This window comes from Topomyia yanbarensis, chromosome 2 (assembly GCF_030247195.1).
Source record: "Topomyia yanbarensis strain Yona2022 chromosome 2, ASM3024719v1, whole genome shotgun sequence".
NCBI classification, from domain to species: domain Eukaryota; kingdom Metazoa; phylum Arthropoda; class Insecta; order Diptera; family Culicidae; genus Topomyia; species Topomyia yanbarensis.
Genome location: NC_080671.1, coordinates 20,054,394 through 20,081,139, shown reverse-complemented (window position 1 = coordinate 20,081,139; position 26,746 = coordinate 20,054,394). Strand labels below are relative to the sequence as shown.

Here is a 26,746-nt window from a genome sequence, read left to right as displayed (position 1 = left end):
TAGTACCGTCAAATTGACTTTACATCAGCGGGAACGGGAGTACTTACGACTGTCCTGGATTTTTACTAGTCTGAGTTTCTCACCCTAAGTAATGACTATAATATATATATATATATATATATATATATATATATATATATATATATATATATATATATATATATATATATATATATATATATATATATATATATATATATATATATATATATATATATATATATATATATATATATATATATATATATATATATATATATATATATATATATATATATATATATATATATATATATATATATATATATATATATATATATATATATATATATCGTTCTTTGATTGTCTGTAGGTAACAACACAATTTTGTTACTTTCTATTCGCGGAGTCAGTTTAATCAAACTGAGTAACACTTCCAACTGCAAATATTGCTTATAATTTTTTCCAAAACTTCAACGTACCATATGATCTCTTGTTCGCTGTGACACCACAGTGGATTTCACTCAAATGAGTCTGATTGTTCTCGAACCATAATAAGGGAACTGAACAATTTTGTACATTTTTATCTCCATTAGCCATTAACTGGAACCGATTCTAATGGGTCCACATACGACAGAAAGAAACAGAAACATAGTATTTTGACACAAATACGTTGTTTGTAAGTTGCATTGATAAATTGTCGATTTTATGAAACTCAGCGAGCAACAATTTGAAATGATATTGAATTTCGCCAGCTTATCGGTCGGCGACCTTGACGGATTCTCCAGTGTGCAATTACCGGTAAACTGCCGCGGAAGTGCATAGTCGCAAAAATATTCTACTCATCCGAACGAAGCAGTAAACAACTAGCTGAGCGGTGGCCAGAGTTGATTATAGTAAATGCTTTTATAGCGTGCTGTTTCTCCCTTTGATTGTACGGATTGCACCGATCAAGATTCGCTTAAGGTAATCGTTCGAACAAGTTTTTTGCGTAGGTAGAGTCGCAGCAGTGACTATATTTGCCAATATCGTGAGTAATTTTCGCTTTCTATACTGCTTTCCGATGCCAGACAGTTGTGAATCTGGTTTCATATGAATGGAAAAGAACCCTGGATTGTTAAAAAATGCCATGATGCTAATGCATTTGCAGTTAGATAATGACGCATGATCGCTGGGAAAGACCTTTTCCGTGCCGCGATCTTGGAGCGCAAATTAGGCGCAGTCTGTGCGTTGGCTGCCTCAGTTATGGTGGTTTAACTATTTTAAACATATAATGCAGAGGTCTTTACTATTTCGATAGTTACCCGACAAGCAGTATCGACATGTTTACTTCGTTTAACTAAGAGACTCTGTTGAGCTCCAATTCCCAATTTTTCTTCTCTCAGACAAAAAGCGTTTCTCACAGCTGTAAACAGATTCAAATGGAAAGGGTGATCAATAGAAACTAGATAAAAATGGGCTTAATACCTATTTGATAATTTGTTGGAAAGCTCATCGGGTAATCTACGAGTACGGCACCTTCTAACCCATCAGCGGTGTAGGCTTGCACTATGCGTTATATACTATATAATAGCAAATGATTTGTTTTTAATATGACGTGGGAAATGGGAATCTTTGCAATGAGTAAAGACGAGAACCATACCGCAATGAGTTCTACAGGTAACATTGAGCGGTTAGTCTCGATTGATATTCGCAACTTTCCTATATTAGAAATTGTGTTTGTGATTGCGCGAACAGTTATCGGTGAAAATTCGAAGTGTGCCTTTCGAGTAACTCAGAAGTGCGTTCATATGTCATATATTGTCGGTTTTAGCGTAAGTTGGTTGTAATGATAACTAGGTTATTGGTTTTTTTGTGCGAACTGTGATATGCAATACGATATAGACCACCACCATCCTGGTGGATGTTGTCAAAGTGAAAAGTAGCTTAATTCGGTGGTGAAAGAACTAATGTTGTAAATATATGACAGGCAAAATCGAGACCGAATGGCAATTGGTATATATTTATTTTTATTTAAGACACTAGCGAATGAAATGGTTTCATAATTTCATATTTCAATTGCGTTAGCATTTTGGAACACGTAAGAAAATGTGGTCTTAAGATTGAATGGAAAATAGTGCAAACAGCAGTTCTGTAACAATATTTTACATAAGGATTGATTTTCATGAAGATCTAACGTACGGTTTGGAAAAACTGCCTTTCCGGTTTCGATTATCGTACCATTCTCCGCTTCTCCTTAAAATAGTGAATCATCTGTTATGAAATCGATTGTAGACGTAAACATTTGGTTTCAGTGAACCGTGAACCAAAGTAGTGTATGATAATTGAGTGTGGGCTGGAAATCAAAAATTAGCCTGAGTTACAAGTTTCCGAAAACTTTCAGGAGTGAAAAACAATTATATGATTATAAATATTTTTTATTAGTTTTGACACTTTGCCACACTTGTGAAATTTTTGTCAACTATATGATTACGATTCGACATAATTACTTTATTACAGTTACTTTCCCATTCGGAAAGATTACACTTTCCTCTCGATCCTTTCAATACAATGCAATAAAATTAATATTAGCTTAGTACGTTAACTAAGTTAGTGTCGGATTCTGATGAGACGAAGTCGAAACACAAATCCCATAATTAACCCCATCTTCACGCGCAAGAATGGCTTTAAACAATTTTCTCCTTAATAGAGAAAAAATAGTTTTACCAAAATTGTTCTCCACTAAGGAGAAACATAGCATAGTATTTTTTTTTTTAAACGTAGTATGGTGAATATTAATGGTTTTCAATTAGATCTCGCTAACACGACTTGCCACGGCACATACGCGTCGGAAAAACCTATATTTTCACAACAACTGCATCTTTGGGGGTCGTTCATAAGTTGCCGGACTGTGAGAACCACTAAAGGCTATCTTCAAGGAGGTGTACTGTCACCCTTTCTGTGGTTCTTAGTAGTGGACGGACTCCTGAATGAACTGAATGGTGTGAGATTCGAAGTAATGGGTTACGCAGGCGACATTGTCATCACTATTAGGGATAAAGATGAATATGACTTCGGACCGTATTAAAACTGCTTTAATGCTGACATGGCAATTATGTAAAAGGGAGAATCTTAACAAAAATCTTCAAAAAATCAGAGCCATTCTTTATACAAAGGAAAGGAAAGTCAAATTGAAAAAACCTTGCCTTAATGGAACCACTATCGAATTTGGCAAGGAAGTAAATCTATTTAGTCCGTCAACTAAGAGCGTGATCGATAATATTTTTTTCGTTAATATTTATTATTAAAGGGTTACACCACTGTATAACACGGAAAAATAAGCATATTTCAGAAATTGTTCTTAACTTAGCAAGGAGGTGAATTGAGATCTCGTAAAATGGAACTTATAACACTAGTTGTAAAGAACGTAAAATATTTTTTTCAAGTTTTTTGTCTCAAAATGGCCGCTGTGCAACATTTTTCCCCTCCCCAAGGTTTAGGGGTTTGACGGTATTGCAAACATCATCAGGCATATTGCGTGCATCAGCGCTAGAGAACAACTGCTTTAAGATGGTTATTGCATTATGCCTCGATAGCGGTGCATCGAGGAGACCGAGAGGGCTTATGCGCCTTTTTATGTTCCATGTTTCTTCATACTCTGCACCTGCGCATACAAACGCTCAACCACTGGTCTGTGCGCGGTGATGTGGTCGACTGGCGGGTCGACGTGCATTGACTTTTGCTGTGTGCCGTGCTTGCAAATATTGTTCCACAATTTGATGGAGGTATTCGTGGACTGGGTTCACAGTGGGAGTCATTGTGTGTCCATTTATCGGTCGAATTCGTCATCGTGCATATACTAATTAAATTAATTTAATAATTGAATTAATTTAATAAATACATAAGTAGAAACCTATTAGTAGTCACGTAGTTTTTCATACTAGTGTACAATTGTTGTGCTAGTCGTATCTCTATCTATGTATGTGTTCGTCTGAGTATTTGTGGCAGTTGAGTCAGGGAATGGATGCAGAACTGGCGTATATGATAGAATAGTGGCTAATACTTCTGGTGATCAATTTGTGCATTTGGTTCTATTCATTCGGGAAAGTCGGATTGGATAAATTAGGGTACAATGAATTTACCGACGCACGTGAGTCATCCAACCCCGGCCAGCACAGCATGATGAAAGTCTAACAGCATACAATTGTCGTTAATGGTAAATATACAACATTTCCTGCGTTTAGACGAGTTTGATTGCATGTTACATGTGTTTTTATATTCTACTTCGCTAGTCTGTTTCTTTTGTACATCTGTTAGTTTGCTTTTCTATTATTGATGTATACCAAAATAGTATCGGTCAATTTATACACTTCCAATCAAGCTCTTTACATCTTTTTTTCTTTATTCGGTATGTTATGATTCCTTTTATTAGTATATCTACTATACGCTATCTATACTCATAGAAGTACAAACGCTGGGGGCCTTCGCGATAACACAAACCTGGCTACAAACGCGACCATGCAATTGCAATAACCCACACATACTTACGCCCGCGATTTCGTCTACATGAAAAAACCTCGGTAGTAGACGTAGCATCTTTAAACTTCCAAACGCAGTCTCCAACATTAACCCACCACTCGCGCGATCATGAAACGGTCACGTCCGGAAGTCTTACCTCGGTCCTAGCAGTCTGGACTAATGTCTTCAGTTGAACCAATCAAAAAAGTGACGCTCATATTCACTAAACAACACGTTCCATGGTGACATGACCTGGAACTCTAGTGATATGGGGAAACGGACTCTCGTCTACTATCTGTACCACACACTAAAAATTAAGCATCAGACTCACGGTTCGCGCGATCAAGCAAGAATACACACTACATCACTATACAATCGAAATTATACACGCGAAGTCACATACACGTGACAAACACGTTGATATACAAATGCTTGAGCCCTTCGCAACCATCCACGGCACCTACACCCGCGATCTCGTAAACATGATAACATCCCGGTGATAAAGTGAATGTCTCAGCTCCTATAAATTTTCAAACGCGGTATCAAACGTGAACCTTGTTACCTCGAGCTGCTCAGGGTAGGAGAAATTATGCTTGCCGGTGGTGAATATGAATGTCACCCACCATCATATGCACTCATTTAGAGGGGGACCCATTTGCCTTCAGTAATATCACAGACAATGCAACCAGACGAGGATCAGCAAACGGGTGTACTTACGTAGGGGATGCTCAAAAGCTACGACCTGATTCGACTTCTTGGACGACAACCAAACGACGAGGGCTGGCGACTCCTTTTTAATTCCGAAATTCGAGCAATATCGAAACGGGTGTAGACGAAAGATGACCGGATCGTCGACTGGGTGGCAGGTTGGTGGTTTACGGTGACAATGACCTACCCAGAGGTATTAGTTACATAGCCATACAACCATGTGGTACCCGCTACCAACTTCCCGTCTACTTTTTGTACCCAATTTTTACCTTTTTTCTGGTATTTCAATTTGTCTGTGAACCGTCTTCTCACCGTTATTTTACTTTGCGTACAACTAAATTTTAGATTATTAATTTAAACGACAATCAACTTTTAACGCGAATATTTTACAAATACCTTTTAAACTCCATTGCTCTAGCCCATTAATCAGTCCTTTTGTCTTTGGACTTTTATTAACTGTAACTATAAAAAAACATTAAATTAATTAACCTGCATCACTTTTAACACTTAACAAAAATTACTGGAGCTGAGCCTAAAACGGTGACGCATTCGTAAATCGGCACCGAAGATGAACCGAACACCTCCGAAGTTTGACAGCTCGGCTATATCCGTTTGCTAACCCTTTTACTGGCTACTCTACCCGTGGCGTGTAGCGGCGGCTAAATGAGACAGGCAAATAAGTACTGTGAAATGATGTGGGTACCATTTGGGTGGCAGTGGGGCTGGAAGCAGTAGAAGGCAAAGTTGGATTTGGATCTCGGGAGACCGCTCGAGGGTTGTTTTTTTTATTGTGGCGGAGCCATCAATTGCTCATCGTAACCGACGGTTACAACCTAAAAACTCCCGCGGTCGCACGATCATGAATCGGTCATTTCCGGATGTTTTTATCCCTGATATAGCAGATTAAGTTCATTCCTTCAATTGGATCAACTAAAAAAAGAAAGCTCTTATATCCACTGGACACCACGTTACATGGTGACATGACCGAGGGCTCTAGTGATATCTGGTAACTTACTCCCTGTCAGAATGTGAATTGTACATCGTAAACTAACTATCAGAATGAAGGTCCGCGTGACCATCCAAGAACGCACGCGTATATAGGAATGACCACACGGTTACAAAATCCAGTCTTGTACTCGCGAAGTCACATGAACGTGAGCACACGTGACAAACACGTTAACATACGAACGCTTAAGCCCTTCGCGATTAATAACGCACACCTTCGCAAACTTAATAACACCCCGATAATAAGGAGAACGCTTGAGCACTTACGAAGATTCAAACGCTGTCTCAAACGCGAACCTACAAACGTCCACTTTTACGCATTCATGAATCGGTCACGTCCGGAAACCATTACTCTCTGTCCTAATAACTTAGGTCCATACATTCAGTAGGACTAATCAAAAAATAAAGCTTATATCCACTAGACAACACGTTCCGTGGCGACATCACCGGGATCTCTAGTGATATGGAAGATCTCACTCTCTTTTAGCATCTTAGCCGTACACCAAAATTCACGGCCCCGCGCGATTATCCAAGAACACACGTGAATATGCGAAAGACATACGGTTATAAAATAGAATTTATACACGCGAAGTTACATACACGTTAGCACACGCGACATACTAACACACGCGATCGAACACGTTAACGTGCAAATGTTTGAGCTCTTCGCGATGATACACGCGATCGCGAGTTCCTACGCCCGCACATACCTGAACCGTATAATGAATATCACATTCAGAATCACGGCCTGCTACAATTGGCCTAAAGCAGTGTTTTAGTGGACGACATTGCCTGTGTCGTCTGCAAATTGTAGTATGTGATTCTGACGGGGAGCCCTTCCGAGAACCTAGCTCTACAGCCCCAGTAGGACAACACTCAAAAAAAATGGCCGCTGTACAACATTTTTCGGCAGGCACTTTTTTTTTGAAAGGGTACACGGCCGTGAATATATCTCCCGTAATTTTTGATCCAGAGCTTAAAACAAAAGTTTTTCCAATTCCTCATAACAATAACAAGTGACGTACGTGCGCGTTTTAGTTGAAAAATGTCGACACAAAATTGTTTAATAAAAAAAAGTCAATCAGAAAATAATAGTAACGGTTAATGTTTTCAGACATCGCGGTAGAATTGAATGTTTGAAAATTTATATATCATTTTTTGCCTTTCTCAATAGAAAGGTATTGCAATTGCTCTGAAAACCGACTTTTTAACGGAGGCCCGGAGGGCCGAGTGACATATACCATTCGATTCAGTTCGTCGAGTTCGGCAAATGTCTGTGTGTGTATGTATGTGTGTATGTATGTATGTGTGTGTATGTGCGTATGTGTGTGTGTATGTGACCAAAAATGTCACTCATTTTTCTCAGAGATGGCTGAACCGATTTTGACAAACTTAGTCTCAAATGAAAGGTGCAACGTTCCCATAGGCTGCTATTGAATTTCTAATGGATCCGACTTCCGGTTCCGGAATTACAGGGTGATGAGTACGAACACGCAGAAAATGTCGATTTTAATAAATTCTGCAATGAATGTATAAAGGTGAATTTTTTTCCAAAATATGACCACAACTGCTTCGATTTGTAGTATTAGGTCACTAACATCCATTCAAAGTCTATTTGGCCACATTGGCCACCATCATCGGTTCCGGAAGCCCCGGCGGAAGTATCTAAATTCAGAATAACAGTCACATCGGTTTCTCGGAGATAGCTAGACCGATTCGACTAAGCTTAGCCTCAAATGAAAGGTATTGCGTCCCCGTAAATGGCTATTTAATTTCATCCCGATCCGACTTCCGGTTCCGGAGTTACAGGTTGTGGCGTGCGATCGCATAGCAAATTGTGATTCAAACCGATACTCCGATGAAAGCAAAAAAGGTAAAAATTTCGCTAAAATGTCTCTCAAACAACTTAAATTTGCTGTTCTAGGTCACCGACGGCCAACCAAACTTTCGTTGACTACGTTGACCACCATAGACGGTTCCGGAAGTGCCCGGGAAAAGCGGCCATCTTTTATAACTAGCAAACTCATATCAGGAAATGGTTGGGCCGATTTTCACAAACTTAGTCCCAAATGATAGCTATAATATCCCCATAGATGTCAATAAAATTTCGCACGGATCGCTTATATGGGTCCGGAAATATAGACTAAATCGTCCGGTCACATATGAAATTCCCATATAAGCCGGAACTCAAATTTTTTTTTCAAGGGGGGGACCGCATGAAATTTCAGAAATCGAATTCGTATTTTTGATGCCAAACATCTTTAAAATGTATGAAACGTCGAGATTTTATGTTATCTCGAAAAATTTTTTTTTCTAAAGATCGACTTTTTGGGACTTTGCCGATTTCGCACCTTTTTGCCTTTCTCATATAAAGAAAGGCTATGCAATCACTGTAAAAATCGACTTTTTAACGGAGGCCCGGAGGGCCGAGTGTCATACACCATTCGATTCAGTTCGTCGAGATCGGCGAATGTCTGTGTGTGTATGTATGTGTGTGAATGTGTGTGTGTGTATATGTGTGTGTCATTTAAACTCACACAATTTTCTCAGAGATGGCTGAACCGATTTTCGCAAACTTAGTTTCATCTGAAAGGTATAACGCTCCCATAAGCTGCTATTGCATTTTTAGTTGATCCGACTTCCGGTTCCGGAGTTACGGGTTGAAGAGTGCGGTCACACAGCAAATTCCCATATAAACTGGTACCACCATGATGTTCAAATGATGTAAAACATATTAAAATTGATGTAACATTACTCTAGTTTGCGGGTCTGGATCACTAATGATCAATCAAAGCAGCTTTGACCACATTGGCCACCTATGACAGTTCATGACGCCCCCGGGGAACCCGCCAAGTTCCTAAGCTAATATCACACCCATTCCCCAACGAATTCTCTACCGATTTTTACAAACTTGATTTCAAATGAAAGATACAGTAATACCATTGACCGCTGCTGAATTTCATTCGGTTCTGACTTTTGCTTCCGGAGTTACAGGGGTGTTAGTAAGCATACACTGGAATTTCCCATATAAATCGGTACAATCGTAATACCTCAGAGGCTAAAAACTATTGAATTGGTCACCAAATTACTTCTAATCGCAGATCTAGATCACTGATTGCCAATCAAACATTCTTTGAATATATTGTCCACTATCGACGATTCCGGAAGTCCGGAATTCCGGGCATATTCCACAATTAAAGTCACATCGGTTCTTCGGTGATGACTGAACCGATTTTCTCAAACCAAGTCTCAAATGGAAGGTAAATCTCATATAACATTCGACTCAGTTTGCCGAGATCGCAAAGTATCCGTATGTATGTATGTGTGTATGTATGTATGTATGTATGTACGTATGTATGTATGTATGTATGTGTGTATGTGCGGATTTGTTAACAAAATGTCCACATCGGTTTCTCGGAGATGGCTGAACCGATTTTTACAAACTAAGATTCAAATGAAAGGTATAATATTCCCATAGGTTGCTATTGAATTTCATTTTCAACCGACATCTTGTTCCGGATTACGAGTTGAAGAGTATGGTTACAAAACAAAATTTATTGATTTGTCCACATCGGTTTCTCGGAATTTTCTGAACTGATTTTGACAAACTTGATTTTAAATGAAAGGTTCATCAGCTGCTGTTGAATTTTGTGTGGATCCGAGCGCTGGTTCCTGAATTACAGGGTGATACGTACGATCATGCAGCAAATCCCGATTCTAATGAATTCTGCGATGAATGTAAAAAGGTGAATTTTTTTCCAAAATGTAAACACAACTGTTGAATTTGTAGATCTAGGTCACTAACAGTCATTCAAAGTCTCTTTGGCCACACTGGGCACCATCGACGGATCCGGAAACATCCAAATTCAGAATAACGGTTATATTGGTTTCTCGAAAATGGCAAGACCGATTTGATCAACTTAGTCTCAAATGAAAGGTGATGCGTCCCCGGAAACTGATATTAAATTCCATCTCCATCCGACATCCGGCTCCGGAGTTACGGGTTGTGGAGTGCGATCACATAGAAAACTCCGATTCAAACCGATACCGCGATGAATGCAAAGAGGTGCTCTTATATATACTTACCAAGTGTAATAAGAATGAAAGACATTTCCATAATGTTATATTGTACGAACCAGCTATTAAATCATAGTTTGTATAAATGAGAAAGGCACAATTGCACCTCTAGATGGATTAAAACAGGTTTTTTTCCATACGTTTATTTGACACGGCATTTGCAATAGCTTTTTACGCCAGTTTCTTTTTTACATAGCACGTTACAAAAATCCTTAAGACTAATTTTACCTATACTAGTAATTTGTCTAAAACTAACACTGAAATCACTTTATTGTTTGCTTTTTTCCTTACATTGTTATATTTCATAATGATCTAGTATATTCGGGTGTATTTATTTACTTTTTTTCTGTTATTGTCTAAATTTAAAAACTGAATATTCTAGGACACTTTAATTGGTGAATGATTAGCCTTGGATGAGAGTATGAGGAGATGAATTTAATTAAATTTTGACAGACGCTGTTTTTAGAAAATGATAGATAAGTTCCATGTATAGAGGATCGCGATACGCCAGGATGTCTCTAACAGGAACATGGATTGGTCTGCCTCGGACTTGTAAAGAATCTACTAATTGTGATCTGGCTTCACGATATTCAGTGCAGGACCAAACAACATGCTCAATGTCATGGTAACCCTCTCCACAAGCACAATGATTACCCTCAGCGAGCCCAATACGACGGAGATGCGCATCTAAAGTATAATGATTGGACATGAGCCTTGACATCACACGGATGAAGTCCCGACTTACATCCAATCCTTTGAACCATGCCTTCGTTGATACTTTAGGGATAATTGAGTGTAGCCATCGTCCCATATCTCCATTGTCCCAAGATGTTTGCCAACTAGCAAGTGTCCTCTGTCGAGAAGCGCTATAAAATTCATTGTAAGCGATGGGTCTTTCATATATTTCACCATCTAGTGCACCAATCTTGGCTAAATTATCAGCTTTCTCATTTCCCGCAATAGAGCAATGGGCGGGGAGCCACACTAGGGTAAATTTATAACATTTTCTTGTTAGGTTACTCAGAGATTCTCGTATCTTCCCCAAAAAGAATGGATCGTGATTATTAATCCTCTTCGAGCGCAGAGCTGCAATTGTGCTGAGGAGACTATCAGTGAGGATAAAGTAATGGTTCGGGGTAAAGTATTAATTATTTGCAAACTATAGTGAACTGCTGCTAGTTCCGCTATATAAACAGAGGCGGGTTCTGCAAGTTTGAGAGACATTGAAAAATTATTGTTGAAAATACCGAAACCAGTGGCCTCACTGATTCGTGACCCATCAGTGTAAAACATTTTAAGGCAGTCTATGTGTTGATATTTACTTGTGAATATTTTAGGGATCTCCCGCGAGCGTAGATGATCCGGAATTCCACGAATCTCTGCTTGCATGGACGTGTCGAAGAATAAAGTGGATTCAGGAGTATCTAGTATATTGACGTATGTGGGAACATACCTAGCAGGCGTTATTTCTTGTGACATGTGATTGAAATACACTGTCATGAATCTGGTTTGGGGTTGAAGCTCAACAAGTCTTTCAAAATTTTCAATTACCAGTGGGTTCATAACCTCACATCGAATAAGTAAACGAGAGGAGAGATCCCAGAATCGGTTTTTTTAAGGAAGAACTCCCACTAGTACTTCAAGACTCATCGTATGGGTCGACTGCATGCAACCTAAGGCAATTCGTAAACAATGATACTGTATCCGTTCCCGTTTAATAATGTGAGTGTTCGCAGCTGAACGGAAACAGATGCACCCATATTCCATTACTGAAAGTATTGTTGTTTGATACAATCTTATCATGTCACTTGGATGAGAACCCCACCATGATCCAGTTATTGTTCATAAAAAATTTATCCTTTGTTGGCATTTCGTTATTAGATACCTAATGTGGCCTCCCCATGTGCCTTTAGAATCGAACCAAATTCCAAGGTATTTAAAAGTCAGGACTTGGGCTATCGTTCTACCAACCAACTAAAGCTGAAGCTGAGCTGGATCACGCTTACTTGAGAAAACGACCAACTCTGTTTTCTCCGTAGAGAAATCGATTCCCAGTTTTAAAGCCCAAATTGATAAATTATCCAAGCTATCTTGCAATGGTTGTTGTAAATTTATAGCTTTTGGTCCTGTGGCAGAAACCACACCATCATCTGCAAATTGTCTTAGAGTGCATGGGCTGACAATACAATTATCAATGTCATTCACGTAAAAATTATAGAGAAGGGGGCTTAGACAAGAGCCTTGTGGGAGGCCCATGTAACTTATTCTGAGTGTCGCCAAATCGCCATATGAAAAATGCATGTGCTTTTCTGACAATAAATTGTATAAATAATTATTTAATATCGGTGAAAGACCACATTGATGTAGCTTCTCCGAGAGAACATCAATGGAGACTGAGTCGAATGCTCCTTTCATGTCTAAGAACACAGACGCCATTTGTTCTTTTTTTGCGTAAGCGAGTTGGATTTCTGACGAAAGTAGCGCCAGGCAATCATTCGTTCCCTTTCCTCTCCGAAAACCAAACTGGGTATCTGAGAGCAAGCCGTCCGCCTCAACCCAATTGTCGAGACGTCGTAGGATAATTTTTTCCAACAATTTCCTGATGCAGGATAGCATTGCAATCGGTCGATACGAGTTATGATCGGAGGCTGGTTTTCCCGGTTTTGGAATGGCGAGAACTCTCACTTGTCTCCAGTCACGCGGGACAATATTCTGCTCAAGAAACTTGTTGAATAAATTCAACAAGCGTCTTTTTGCTAGGTCAGGCAGATTCTTCACCAAGTTGAATTTAATTCTGTCTAGTCCCGGAGCATTATTGTTGCATGAGAGGAGTGCAATTGAAAATTCCATCATTGTCAAAGGCGAATCTATGAAATCGTTACTTGTGGGAGCATCGCGAATGATTTTCTGCGCAATTTATATATCATTGTTGTTGTTCATATTATGACAGTAAAAAATGGTGTAAAATCTTAAGTACGATTATTTGAAATTATTTAACGAAACATTGTTTCTCTTACCAAAATAGGACGTATAATCACCTCAAAGCTGGACAAAAATTCAAGAAAGTTTGATAAAAAGCTGATTTTAATTAGAAAACATCACAACAATAATATAGTGATAATAAAACCAAAAATATAGTGAGAACATTTACCAACTGCGATCACGCTTGATAAACAGTACACTTCAGTTATCAAACCAGTATGGAACATTTTTTCCCAAAGGAAAAAAAGTTGGGTAAACTAATTTGCACATGAGACCACAAGATCTAACTTAAAAAAGTTGGATTTGAATGTTTCGTATTCCACTCGTCAGTAACTGACACCAACTTGCTGTCAGTTAGACGATATATCCAAACTATCACCAAAATTGGCACCAGTTAGACACTTAATCCAAATGGTTCACACAACATGTGTGAACGCTTAAAGTAACTGACTGATACCGAGTGATGTCTCGGTTAGCCAAGCACAGAAGCCCTGGGTCGCTGACTAGTGTAGGGAAAAAATGAGTAATAATAATATAATATAACCTTCCATGTGGTGTGGAAATTTTGAGAATAATTCTCCCTAAAAATGAGATTTATTTGCCAATTTTCAGGCAAGCACATATATTAAGATTATGTCTTCGCCAAAGTTGTAAGGTATGCTTTTGCAACATCTTCACTGAAGATGAAGTGACTTTTTCTTTAATACCTAAAATATATCAATATCAAAATGTATTATCAAGATGGACATCTTGCTATATTAAAACATTTTCTTTGAAAAATATAGTAATTCAAACAGTGATTGATTATTTACGTTGAAGCGGCTGAATTTACGTCAATAGTGTCTTCAGAATACTTATCCAAATTAGCAAAGGTTGTCATTTGCTGCTATGATTTTAGTGATAAATCCTCCTAGAGGTGAGACTACGGGACTACTGGATTAATAATTGATTTTTACTAAAAATCTATTTGGCAGATAAATCTTACACCAGAGCATAACAGAAATAAAATTCTTCTAGCGAACACAAACGACCACGGCAAAACATCAAATTATGTGTCATGATAAAGGTAGATGATAGCTAAGAACATGCCAAATCCGATTTTCGCGGTATCGCCATGACTGAGAAGCAGCTGGGGGTCCGAATCATACGAGGGCCGGGTTGGACCGGGTCCGTTTGTATTACAGCGTATTATTAGTATACTTGTCACGGCTACTGTTTTACCCGTGTCTCAAATCAACGCAAAGATGTACAAAGCATTCGAGCATATGTTTTCCCCTTATGCCTCTCTGAAAACATGTGATAAGACACATGCTACTAGTTAACGAGTCGACAGGTGAATGCTATCTGGTTCCAATTATTTTTCATTGGATCACGAAAAAATTGCTCCATTTCTTCATCAGCTTGAAATTTGTAGGATGGCAATGAATTTTTAAATACAGCAATTATAGAAGTGTTTAACAATAAAAATATGACATAAAACAGGATAATACACAAGCAACGACATGCGATAATAACACTTATTCACGATCGGTTCTACTCTGACTCATCTGAGTAAAAAGAGAATTTTTCCTTCTGTTTTCTCTGTAGTGACCCGAGTTGACCTCATCAGAAAGTTCAAAGGACTTTTAAGGTTATGGTAAATATGTAATATGAGTTAAATTTTCTACCAGCCATGTATCCTCGTACATCAGTCGCACCTGTCAATTGATAAAAATCAGTATCTCTCCATGCTCAGGAGAACACGGGCTTTCTCTCACAGTTTCTAATTTTCTCCTGCGGAAAACTGCACGACATCAATTTTGTATTGTAGTTTAGCATCATATCCGACACCATCCACGACCTAGTTAATGGTCGGGCGTTATACACAGCATGAGTTCATCAGTTCAACGACAACTTACTCCAATGTATAGAGCTGTGCATTATCATTCGAGCCAGTTAATAGATAAGGCTGATTTCCGAATGTTTTCACTCGCAAACACAAGCATGGCAAAGTTAGTGAGATTACATAAACTAGAAGTGCGATTTTACTCCCAGCTGGTCCGCGAGTGTTCTAAGCTTACCGTAAAGATTGGTAATTACACCAGACAGTATAGTAGACACGGTGTTTGAATGTATGGACTTAAATCTAGCGATGACGAAAGACGCAAACTTTTGAGTTGTACTGCAACTAGTACATGGGAACTAACCGTAAGGTGGGTAGTTTCCATCAATGGACTAAGAAGAATCGTTGCAATATAGTTCAAGAGAAAATGAATGGCACATTTTGTTTTTGATTTCAAGAATTAGTTCACATTTTCAAAATAGCATATGTTATTTAATTCAACTAATCGTTCTCTCCCAAGAAGCAGTTGTAGTGCAATGTTCAAAGTTCCATTATTCTCTAACTGCAATCAGTAATTTGGAGCAGTCCAAGACTATATGTTAATCGCAGTTACGCATCCGTTTAGCCTATTCTTTAAAAGTAGAGCAGTAATTCGCGCCAAGCGATAGTGGAAATGGACTGCTTCATCGCAGAATATTCTAAACCAGGACATGTTCGTTCCACCAGTGCGATAGCTAGTATATAAACATCATCGGTTGATGGGTGACTATAGTATAGTGTATGGTGGCAGCAAATAGAAGAGGTCAACTGGTTACTAGTGGACTAGTGTAGTCATTCCGTTATCGTCGCCAACAAAGAATGATACAACTCTGGTGGACTGATTAATATATATTTTTTTTTGCTTGCACTAAACGAAGGCTCTTTTCGCCATTACCAACCATGCAGTGGTCAGTGATTTGCTATTTAAAACAATACTCTCCCGTACATCTGATTGTGAACAGTGCAGCGTCTGTATTCAGATTTATTTGTTTGCAGACTCAATGAGGCCATCAGGCACAAAGGGGGTGTACTACGGTAGCAATATAGAAGGAATGGCTGGAATTGCTGAAGCTTAGTTCTGCTCCAGAAGTGATGCTGTATAGAACGATTGTGTTTAGCTTCCTGAATTCAAGCGTGTGTGCCATGTAGTGATGATTAATGTTTTGCAGAAAGGCATAGTGCGGTGAAACATTCAATTAAACTGTCCACATTTTGTTGCTGCGTTGGGAGAAACAAAGCGGAGGCACTTTATTTGGCCAGAAAATAAAAGTGAACAGAAAAACGCCGAAAGTTTCGTTTTCATCGCCACATCCCGTGAATATCGAGGTAAGTACGCAATCTTAACACATTATGATTACCTCAACTATTTGTTAGATTTGGATGGTTCGTTTTATGGTCTAAAATTTTAGTATCATATATGGTTAAGATGATGTTATTTATGATTTTTAAGCAGCATTGCAATGTTTATGAATTTAGCACATCAACATAATTAATTATCATATTTTTGTTAAGTTTAATTTTTTTTGTGTTTCGAATTCGTCTCACCAGTTACTAGCACAAACTGGGTGTCTAGTTAGACGATGCATCAATCAATTCACACGACACGTGCGAATCTAAGCCAACTGACTTGTCCCGAGTGATGTTCCGGGAAACAAATGCAAGAGCTCTGGTTTCCTGACCCAGATGGTGCTAGTTGTAACTCAAACAAAAAAAAAACAAATTTCATTTAAATTAGCTTTTGTGCCCTTCATGCGCAAATTGGTTTAATCCAATTTTCCCACTTTTGGGAATTAATATTGCATAATGCCAGGAATTTGGCTCACTAGCCATAAGACAAGAGTTCGTTTTCACTTTCTCGTCAGCAAACCAGAGCTTCTGCATTTACTTCCCAGGACAAGCCAGTTGGCTTAGACGTTCACATGTCAACTGTGTGGAGTTTTGGTGTCTAACTAGTGCCAATTTGAGTACTAGTTTAGATACATCGTCTAACTAGACACCCAGTTGGTACTAGTTACTGACGAGATGAATTCGGAACACACAAAAAATCAATCTTAATTTAAATTAGGTTTTGTGTTTTAACCCAATATTCCCACTTTTGGGAATTAATATTGCATGTTTTTGTTGTTTAAATCAAGGAATCATATTTTTAATATCCGTAATTTCCGGTATACAAACCAACTTTCGCCCTCTTATTTATTTTATTCGTCCGATGTTTGCGTTATATATAAGATTCAGTTTTCAATAAACACGACCGGAATGTTTGAAAAATTTTATCTCGCTCTAAACAGACAACAAAAATTTTCAATTTAAACAATTCAAAATCTCCAATTTTTCGATAGCGGGTGTACTTACGAGCACACTCATTTTATTTTTAACCCATTGTGGACTAGCTGAAGCACAGGGAATAAGCTGATAATTATGCTTGGGAGTAGCGAAACATCTTTCAATGTGCAACTCCTGGTAATGCTTAAGTTTTTATTGATCAATACTAGCGCCGGCCAGGCCCGAACGTAGATCGCGGAAGGAAAGGGAAGGAATGGTTAGCATTGTCGTTCTAGTTAAATGGTGTTCGATCTTAGAGCACTGACAACTTATATTCATATAGCTACAAATATTTAAATTAATGAAAAATCGTATTTTTGCTCACATTTAATCGCATTTTACTTCGATCAATATTGGATTAACAACTTAATAAAGCCATTGTCGTCGTTCCTATGTGCGGGAATAGTCAGTAAGCAACATAAACATATCTACGACTTCAACATAGATCACAACGACTTAAAAAAGTTACATGCGATTTAATATATCACAATATATAAGAAACACGATTTTGCGAACTTACTTACGACTTATTTCATATCTTTGGAATGAGGCGGAAATATGGCGAATGTTTATCGGAATATTGCCACACTTGTAATAATTAAAATAATTCCGATTAGTCAGTCCTGCTCTACAATTCAAACGTCGCAAGTTCGAATCCGACCTTAATATCAAGGTGTCTACGGGTTGGTTAGGCGTCGGTTCGTTTTTTCTTCCCAGAACCCGCTTTTTATACTTATTTCTGTTATGCCTACCGTCGTGCGGGGTATCTTTGCGCACTTTTTATCAATTTTTCAAGTTTCATGAATTATAACTCCTTCAATAATCGATGGATTTGTATCATATCAGCACAGATTTATCGTCATCGTGTATGTATTATTTATGCCAAATATGAACAGAATTGGTTCACACATAAAAAAATGTTCATATAGCGTTTAAAAATATTTTATGTGGACTAGCTGGGTCTACTTTGCACACTTTTTGAATTCGATATATAATATAAATTAACCAGTTTTATTTATTTTTATTGAAATATTAATTTAAACTGATATCAGAGGCTTTTGCAACAATAAAACATCACCACTTTTTTCGCATCTTCTAAAATGAGGGTTTCATTTTAATTTAACATTTACAACGTTACTTGTCAAAAAAAATTGAGCGGGTTGAGACTGCATATTGTTCTTTGTACAGATAAAAAAAGAAGTGGTAAAAAAGGGCGATATCAGTTTATCTCTAGTATGTCAGAATAAGAGGTTGTTAAGAGCATTTAATGATTTTTTGTATTATCAATTATAAAAATAGCCACACGGTGGGATTTAACATTTCACAAAATAAAAAAAGTGAAATCAGGGGCTACGTACATTTGAGTGCTAAATTGACGGCGTAATTAGTACACAAGGCCACGTTCTCAAGTTATGCACTTTTTATGTCAATAATTCTGAAATAAAGATTCGAAACCAGTTTTTTCACGGCCAAGATCCCATTATTTCGCAACCACCAACTTTAGAGGTTCGAAGTCTTTAAAGAAATTATACAATATAATACAGAGCATCTCTTGACAAAAACTATTTTGGTAATTAATTCTCTTGGAAATATTTACAAAGAATAAGCTCAAAAGATTTTTTAAAGCCTTGGTATATTCGGTAAAGTTGAGAATGATATAAATAACAAGTTTTTAAAGCCACAAAAATCTTCAAATGCTCATGAAAACCAATCGTGACATACCAGAAACAAACGGAAAACGCAATTTTTCATCAATTTTTCTTCTTCCGAAAATCAGTATGTGGTATCAGTACACTCAAGCTTTGTCGAGCACTCTCATATTACGAGCCTCCAATCACTTTTATCGAAACTTGAATTGTTTCGTTGGTTTTGGTAAACAGTGTTAAGAAAAAATGACAAAAGACATATGCAACATGGTTTAAAGACATGGTACTACAAATGTCAAAAGTATAATAAAACTAATAAAAGTTCGTCTGTTAGTAAATATTGAAAAACTAAAGAGTGCAAAGTAGTCCCACATATCCAAAGTAGCCCCGCACGACGGTAATTACTGTTTTTTACATTTAATCTTCTTTACCGGCGATTCAGAGTTAATCGTATGTAGTGTTCTGGAAGCGTATACTAGTTATGTATAGTGTATTTAATCTGAGATTGTTTTGCATATCTAATCGTAAATACGTCCTCTAAAATCACTTTCATACTATACTGAGGCGACTGACCAATGAGGTTAAAGCCTTCAATTAAATCAAACAAACTTTCAAACTAGAAATTATCACGCTTAACGTGCATGTCGTTATCGTCAATTCCAATCGCTATGTACGTATATCGCATCCAGTTTAGTACGCATCTGCCGATTTTGTGCATTTAGTGCGACTTTTTGGCGGTATACAAACACATATTACTCAGTTGCAACTTGGATATACCATCCAAAAGGCTGGCTGGGATGTTGAGGTGCAGCCCAAGAGCGAATCATGTGCTTTATCCAACATATCGACAGTGGTAGAACTGGTTCTGGACCAACGAAGTCAGTCGTGGTGCCCGCTCTCAGAGAGGTAACGTAGTCTTCCAGTGCCCTTGACGGAGTCTTAGTTTTTGTACCCCTTTTTCAGTTCGGCCTTCAATTTGTTTACATGGAAATGGCCCACCTACTCCCTACTTAATTCATATTTGACAGTCATTGATTTCATGTAAATTTCAGCCACAAATCTTTTACTGTATATTTAGGAAATCAGTTTGCACTAGATATTTAATGGCGACGGAGGGAGCATCTATTCATCTATATTAGAGTGCCAATGGCCTGCATGGAAAACAGGTGATCATCGATTTTAATATTCGTCGCCAAAGATCCGAGCTTCCATTTAAAATCTAACATAATGAACGGGGTTCGACCGTATCCGATCTTCTTTCGGATCAAAGATAGTCCGCAAAGTATTCTAATATTCCGCATGACGCAGAAATATTCAGCTGTGCCAGATATCTCGAAAGTTCGCCTAGATAAGCTCAGGATTGTGATACTTTGTCTAAAGCAAACAAATTACGTTACTGGCGGCAAGACTTTCATGAAGAACTAACGCATTTACATGCCCGCTCACAAAGTTGAGATCGATAGTGTAGTTATCGATTCGAACTTGGCATGCGTGGATCTACTGAAGGACAGGGTTATCTTTTTCAATGACCCCTTGCTCCAGTGAGCAAAGATTTTGAGTGACAATCGCGCCGGACCTTCAAACTAGTGTCGGGTGACCTTTTGGTGAGACTGCTTAGCGTATTCTTCGGCAAGGATCGTCTGCATGATCGGTTGTTTGTGCCGCGCGTCATGCATGCAGTATTGCACTAATTACAAGGAAATGAATCTTCGTAACCATTTTTTTTTCTCTTTTGAAAGGCCGTTAAGAAAATGCTCTGCCACAAATCCGAAGCAAACAGCACCTGGTCAATTCAGAAGAAACAAAGAGTTTCCAATGCTCCCAGGAACCCCAAAAACCATGTGACATTTCAACCAAAGATTACACTTAGTGCAGGAATGGTTAGACCTATGTTGGGAACTGGCAACTTTGTTATATTATGGAACTCCTCCTGGCATCGAGGAGACCTCAATTTTCATGGTACGGTATAGGGTTATCTTCTCGATGATAATTAATCTACGATCTTTGATATGAAAAGGCGGCCTGCTTTATTGACCATGAGACAAATTTCCCTTCCCCTTGTTCCTATGACGCTGAGAAAAATAGGGTCAAAAGTTTGCATTATTTTTCGTATTTTTGTTGAAATTTGGAATTTTCATCTTGTTTGTTGTTTATTCTGGACTAACAGGACCGAAGCGTAATCTTCTGGCGCCTTTGGTAGAGTTTCAGTTATGCGCCTTTGTACTGTCTGCTTTGGCTTTTTTTCAGTTCGACTTTTAAACAATAATTTTGTGTGTACCTGGGAATGGTACTCCTCTCCTGACTAATTTCATGACTTAACCTCACTTATTTTGAAAAGCAGGTCAAGATTTTAGCACCCCCTAAGTTTAGCGCCCTGGACGGGGGCCAACCTGGCCAACCGCACGCTATGGCTCTGCCCGCTCTAGCCAATTCGTCCGCCCATTCATTTCCAGTAATACCAGAATGACCGAGTACCCATAAAAGGTAGACAGCATTTTAAATGCTAAGTTGTGTTCGACATACGATTACTAGCTTCCTATAATTCCCGAATCTACCGAGCTACATGCTTATAGGGCAGTCTGTCTGTCAAAGCCTGTTGAAGTTCCGATTGGACGCCACACAGAATCGCGAAGATTTCTGCTTAGAATACGGTACAGTATCTAACAAGCGAATGAGATTGGTTCAATCTTTTTTCGCGACAATAGACAATACTCAGTTTCCTTATCTCTACTTGTCTTAACGATGAGCACAGATGTCGGCTGATATGCGTTGCGTGTATCCAGTTCAATAATTTAGATGCGTAGAGGCGAATGACCCTAAGAGTATCTATAATCGAAATAATAAAAAAGGCTAATGCACTCTCTCTTATGAAAATCAACAACCTAATCCCGGCCAAGTGTCATATACCCTATTCGGCGAGATCGAAAAACGTCTATGTACCATAAAACGGAGAAACATTGATCATCTTTTCAAAAGTTTTCGAATAACTTGCTTAAAGTAGATGTACTTGTTTGCATTTTAAAACAAGTAACTCTATTTCACTTGACAAGATTTAAAATTTTCAGATTGTTGGGTGATTTATTTTGATAGATTAGGAAAATAAAATAATTTGGTTGCAAATTTTCATTTGTTTTTGTTTGCGGTAACTTTAATCAGCAATGTATATAAAAAAAGGAAAAACGTTTGAATTATTTTGTAAACTGCATATCTTCAGGCAATTTCGTGGTGCGATATCGTGAAGTCACGGAAGAAAAGAAAATCACCTGGAAGGATACGGATGACTTTTATCGAACTTCAATTAATTAAATCGCTAAAAAAATCTCGGATTTTTATAGATTCTTCGACGAACATATAATAACAGTTTCTAAAATACTCATCAGTTCAGTTATATTTGACTGATTTCATGAATATACGTAGGATTGCAAAATCCCGGGAATACCGATCCATTTTTGGTACCGTAATACCGGTACTAAACAAAAGCCAGTACCGGTATGTTCGGTACCATACATTTTTTTTATAAAAATTTGTGGTCTCTCTATGAGGACCTGTTTCAAAATATCGGTCTGCACCTTTGTGGGGGAATGAGGTGGGGCCATCATCATAATAATTCTAGAAGTTAACCATTACTAGCTACCGTTGCACTGAACGGTATGTTTAAATTCCTGCACTATTTTGTTGAAATTAAATTTTAACGATCTTGTACTAAATGTCAAAATATTCACATCTAGCGTAAGAGACGTAAAACTTTGCTATGATTTTTATTAGCGACATTCTGATTGGTTTCCATTATTCACTGTGTGGCGCGTAATAAGACTATGGTCTAAGTCATGTCTGTATTTGGTTTGCTCTTAGACCTTTATCTATAAAAGAACGATTTAGTAGTTTAGTAGCTATCAATTTTAGACTTGGTGAACGGCTTCAAATGGAGCGATTTGTTATAATTGGCGATCGGAAAATTCAGCAAAACTCCATAGTTTACAGGAAAGCAAGGAGCCTTGGTATGCATTAGAGAATAAACAATCGACATAAAGGTCGAAACCAATTTACAGAAAAGCAAGAGAGGAAATGCGAGCAACCTGCTCGGATTTACTGCCCTTCTCGCTTTGATTTACTGTTATTAATAGGGTTTCTTACATTTACCATCTGTTGAAGTCGACGAAAGTCGCACCGGTTAGCAATTATTGATTTCAAGGTGGCTTAGATTTCGAAATAAAAGAAGGTGCTGCTTACGAAAAATATCTTCTGCTGAAATGAGTCATGCCATTCCGAAGCAATTAAAAACAATAAACATGTTTTTCATACGTCTCCCAACCTTTGAACGGAACGGATCGTTATATTTCACAGTGGTGTTCGGTGTGTAAATTTCAGTGATTTAAGGTCATCCTTTGTTCGTTCGTTAGCTGCCATTCTGCTGGTGCCGGCAGTAAATCCAGTACATTGTTTTCGCTGGTGCGGAACAATCGACGTTGTTTGCAGATAAGTTTTGCTTTATTTTTTTTCCTCGTTTGCTTTCTTTCCTTTTCCCTACTATTACTCTACCTTGTAATCAAATAATAAGACACATTCCCGTTTATATAACGCTCTGCCCTCGTGCTTAAATGGCCGAGGGCGAAATACCATCTGATGTAATCATGGAAGTCCCTGATCCCCCTAATACTCGCATTGTTCCCCGTATAAAGCAGTACTCAGAAGGTTCCTCTGGGCCATGGGTGGTATATTTTCGGACCGGAGAGAAACCGGTTAATATATTAAAACTTTCTCGAGATCTGACTGCTAATTACCCGGCCGTAACTCAGATAACACGTGTTCGGGCAAACAAGATACGTGTTCTAGTGAGTGATCTCGGCCAGGCAAACGCGATTGCTTGCTGTGAGCGCTTTACGCGGGAATTTAAAGCGTACGTGCCTTGTGTGGCCTGTGAAATCGATGGGGTAGTGTCCGAACCGGGCCTGAAATGCGAAGAACTGTTGGAGCACGGGGTTGGCTGCTTTAAGGACCCCTCACTTGAACAGATTAAGATCTTGGAATGCAAACAATTGTATACCGCAAACACCGAGGGAGGTAAGACTACCTACTCTCTATCAGGCTCGATTCGGGTGACATTCGCCGGGTCCTCTCTTCCCAACTACATCCTCCTTGACAGGGTTCGCCTACCAGTTCGCCTGTTTGTACCGCGGGTCATGAGCTGCAGCAATTGCAAGCAGTTGGGCCACACAGCCACATATTGTGGAAATAAGAAACGATGCGGCAAATGCGAAGGAGAGCATGAGGATGACTCTTGCGACAAAGAAACTGAAAAGTGTATTTGCTGCGGGGGCCCTTCACATGCTCTTAAATCATGCCCTGCGTACAAGCAGCGCGGGGATAAAATTAAGCGCTCCCTTAAGGAACGCTCAAGGCGTTCTTATGCAGAAATGCTAAAGAATGCTTCGCCATCTGTCCTGTCCGAAAATCCCTATGCTGGTTTGGCTAACGTTGAGCAAGAATCTGACGACCCACGAGAGGGAACATCTTTGGTTAACCCAGGGGAATCCAGGAAGAGGAGAAATCCAGCCTCCCCCACATTGCCTCGTAAGGGTGCCAAGGTGTCGTCCACTCAGAGTGCGCCATCTACAACCAATAAATCCAACGGAAGTGATGCACAAAAGCCGAAGCAATTTGCTCCAGGACTAGGAAATATTAATTCTAACAAGGAGTACCCACCACTTCCAGGGACACCAAAAACCCCAAGTGTCCCCTTTTTTCAAACAGATACTCAGTCCAGTAGCGGACTAATGAAATTTTCTGAAATAGTGGACTTAATTTTCACAGCTTTCAATGTTACTGATCCTCTTAAAAGCCTTCTGATACGTTTTCTCCCTATAGTGCAAACATTTTTGAAGCAGTTGACTACTAAATGGCCCCTCCTTGCAGCGATCGTATCCTTCGATGGCTAAGTCATCGAACGAGGTCACCGATTCGATCACTGTTCTACAGTGGAACAGCAGAAGTATCCTCCCGAAAATCGATTCCTTTAAATTTTTACTAAATAGTTTAAAATGTGATGCTTTCGCATTATGTGAAACTTGGTTAACTTCCGATATAAATCTCAACTTCCACGACTTTTATATAATTCGTCTGGATCGAGAGAACCCCTTATGGAGGAGTACTTTTGGGGATCAAAAAGTGCTATTCTTTCAACCGAATTAACCTCCCTTCGACACCAGGCATTGAAATTGTCGCTTGTCAAGTTTTAATCAAAGGTAGGGTACCGAACGCTCTGTAATATCACGGAATCCTTACCGGCACCGCGGCTAGTTCTGGGAGACTTTAACTCGCACGGTACGGTATGGGGCTGTCTTCATGATGATAATAGATCAACATTAATCCAAGATCTTTGCGATAATTTCAACATGACCATCTTAAACACGGGAGAAATGACGCGGATTCCTACACCACCAGCACGCGCAAGCGCGTTGGATTTGTCGCTTTGCTCGACATCGCTACAGTTAGATTGCATGTGGAAGATGATCCCTGATCCCCACGGTAGCGATCATTTGCCTATCGTGATTACAATTGCTAACGGTTCAAGACCATCGGAAACAATCAATGTCTCATATGACCTCACACGGAACATTGATTGGAAGAGTTACGCGACCGCGATATCCGTTAAAATCGAATCCACTCAAGAACTTCCTCCGGAGGAAGAGTACAGGTTTTTGACTGGCTTGATTGTCGACAGTGCGAATCAAGCTCAGACTAAACCAGTACCCAGCGCGAATACCCATGGACGGTCTCCCACCCTGTGGTGGGATAAAGAGTGCTCAGAGCTGTACGCGGAAAAGTCCACTGCATATAAGGCCTTCCGGGAAGACGGGTTACCCGCTAGCTATCAACAGTACGCGTCGTTAGAAAGGCGAATGAAGAGTCTAATGAAAGCCAAAAAACGCAGTTATTGGCGCCGGTTCGTCGACGGGTTAACGAGAGAAACAGCGATGAGCACTCTTTGGGGTACGGCTCGACGTATGCGTAACCGTAATAGTACCAACGAGAATGTGGAATATTCAAACCGTTGGATATTCGCTTTCGCCAAGAAGATCTGTCCGGACTCTGCCCCGGTACAGAAAACGTGCGGCGCCGCGTCTCCTCACGATACCGCGAACGAAACACCGTTTTCGATGGTGGAGTTCTCACTTGCTCTCTCATCGTGCAACAATAACGCCCCAGGGTTAGACAGAATCAAATTCAACTTGCTGAAGAATCTGCCTGACACTGCAAAAAGGCGCTTGTTGAATTTATTTAACAAGTTTCTTGAGGGTAACATTGTCCCTTATGAATGGAGGCAAGTGAAGGTCATCGCCATCCAAAAACCAGGAAAACCAGCCTCCAACCACAACTCGTATCGGCCGATTGCAATGCTGTCCTGTATTCGGAAGTTATTCGAGAAAATGATCTTGTTTCGCCTCGACAATTGGGTTGAAGCAAATGGCTTACTGTCAGATACACAATTTAGCTTCCGCAAAGGCAAAGGGACGAACGATTGCCTTGCGTTGCTTTCTACAGAAATCCAAATGGCCTATGCTAACAAAGAGCAGATGGCATCAGTCTTCTTGGATATTAAGGGGGCTTTTGACTCAGTTTCTATCAACATTCTGTCAGAGAAGCTGCACCAGCATGGTCTTTCGCCAAT

General features: G+C 39.1%; 1 protein-coding gene across 2 annotated transcripts in view; it reads left to right on the top strand.

The window, feature by feature from the left end:
- Positions 1 to 1,656: 1,656 nt before the first annotated feature.
- Positions 1,657 to 26,746, top strand: part of LOC131685161 (alpha-tocopherol transfer protein-like) — a 61,265-nt gene continuing 36,175 nt past the window's right edge. The window contains exons 1-2 of one of the 2 annotated variants that reach the window (XM_058968655.1): positions 1,657 to 1,793; positions 16,279 to 16,435. The gene's annotated coding sequence lies outside the window, so the exon portion shown is untranslated. Of the gene's footprint in view, positions 1,794 to 15,590; positions 16,436 to 26,746 lie in introns of those variants that run through there. The other variant, XM_058968653.1, reaches the window with a different exon arrangement.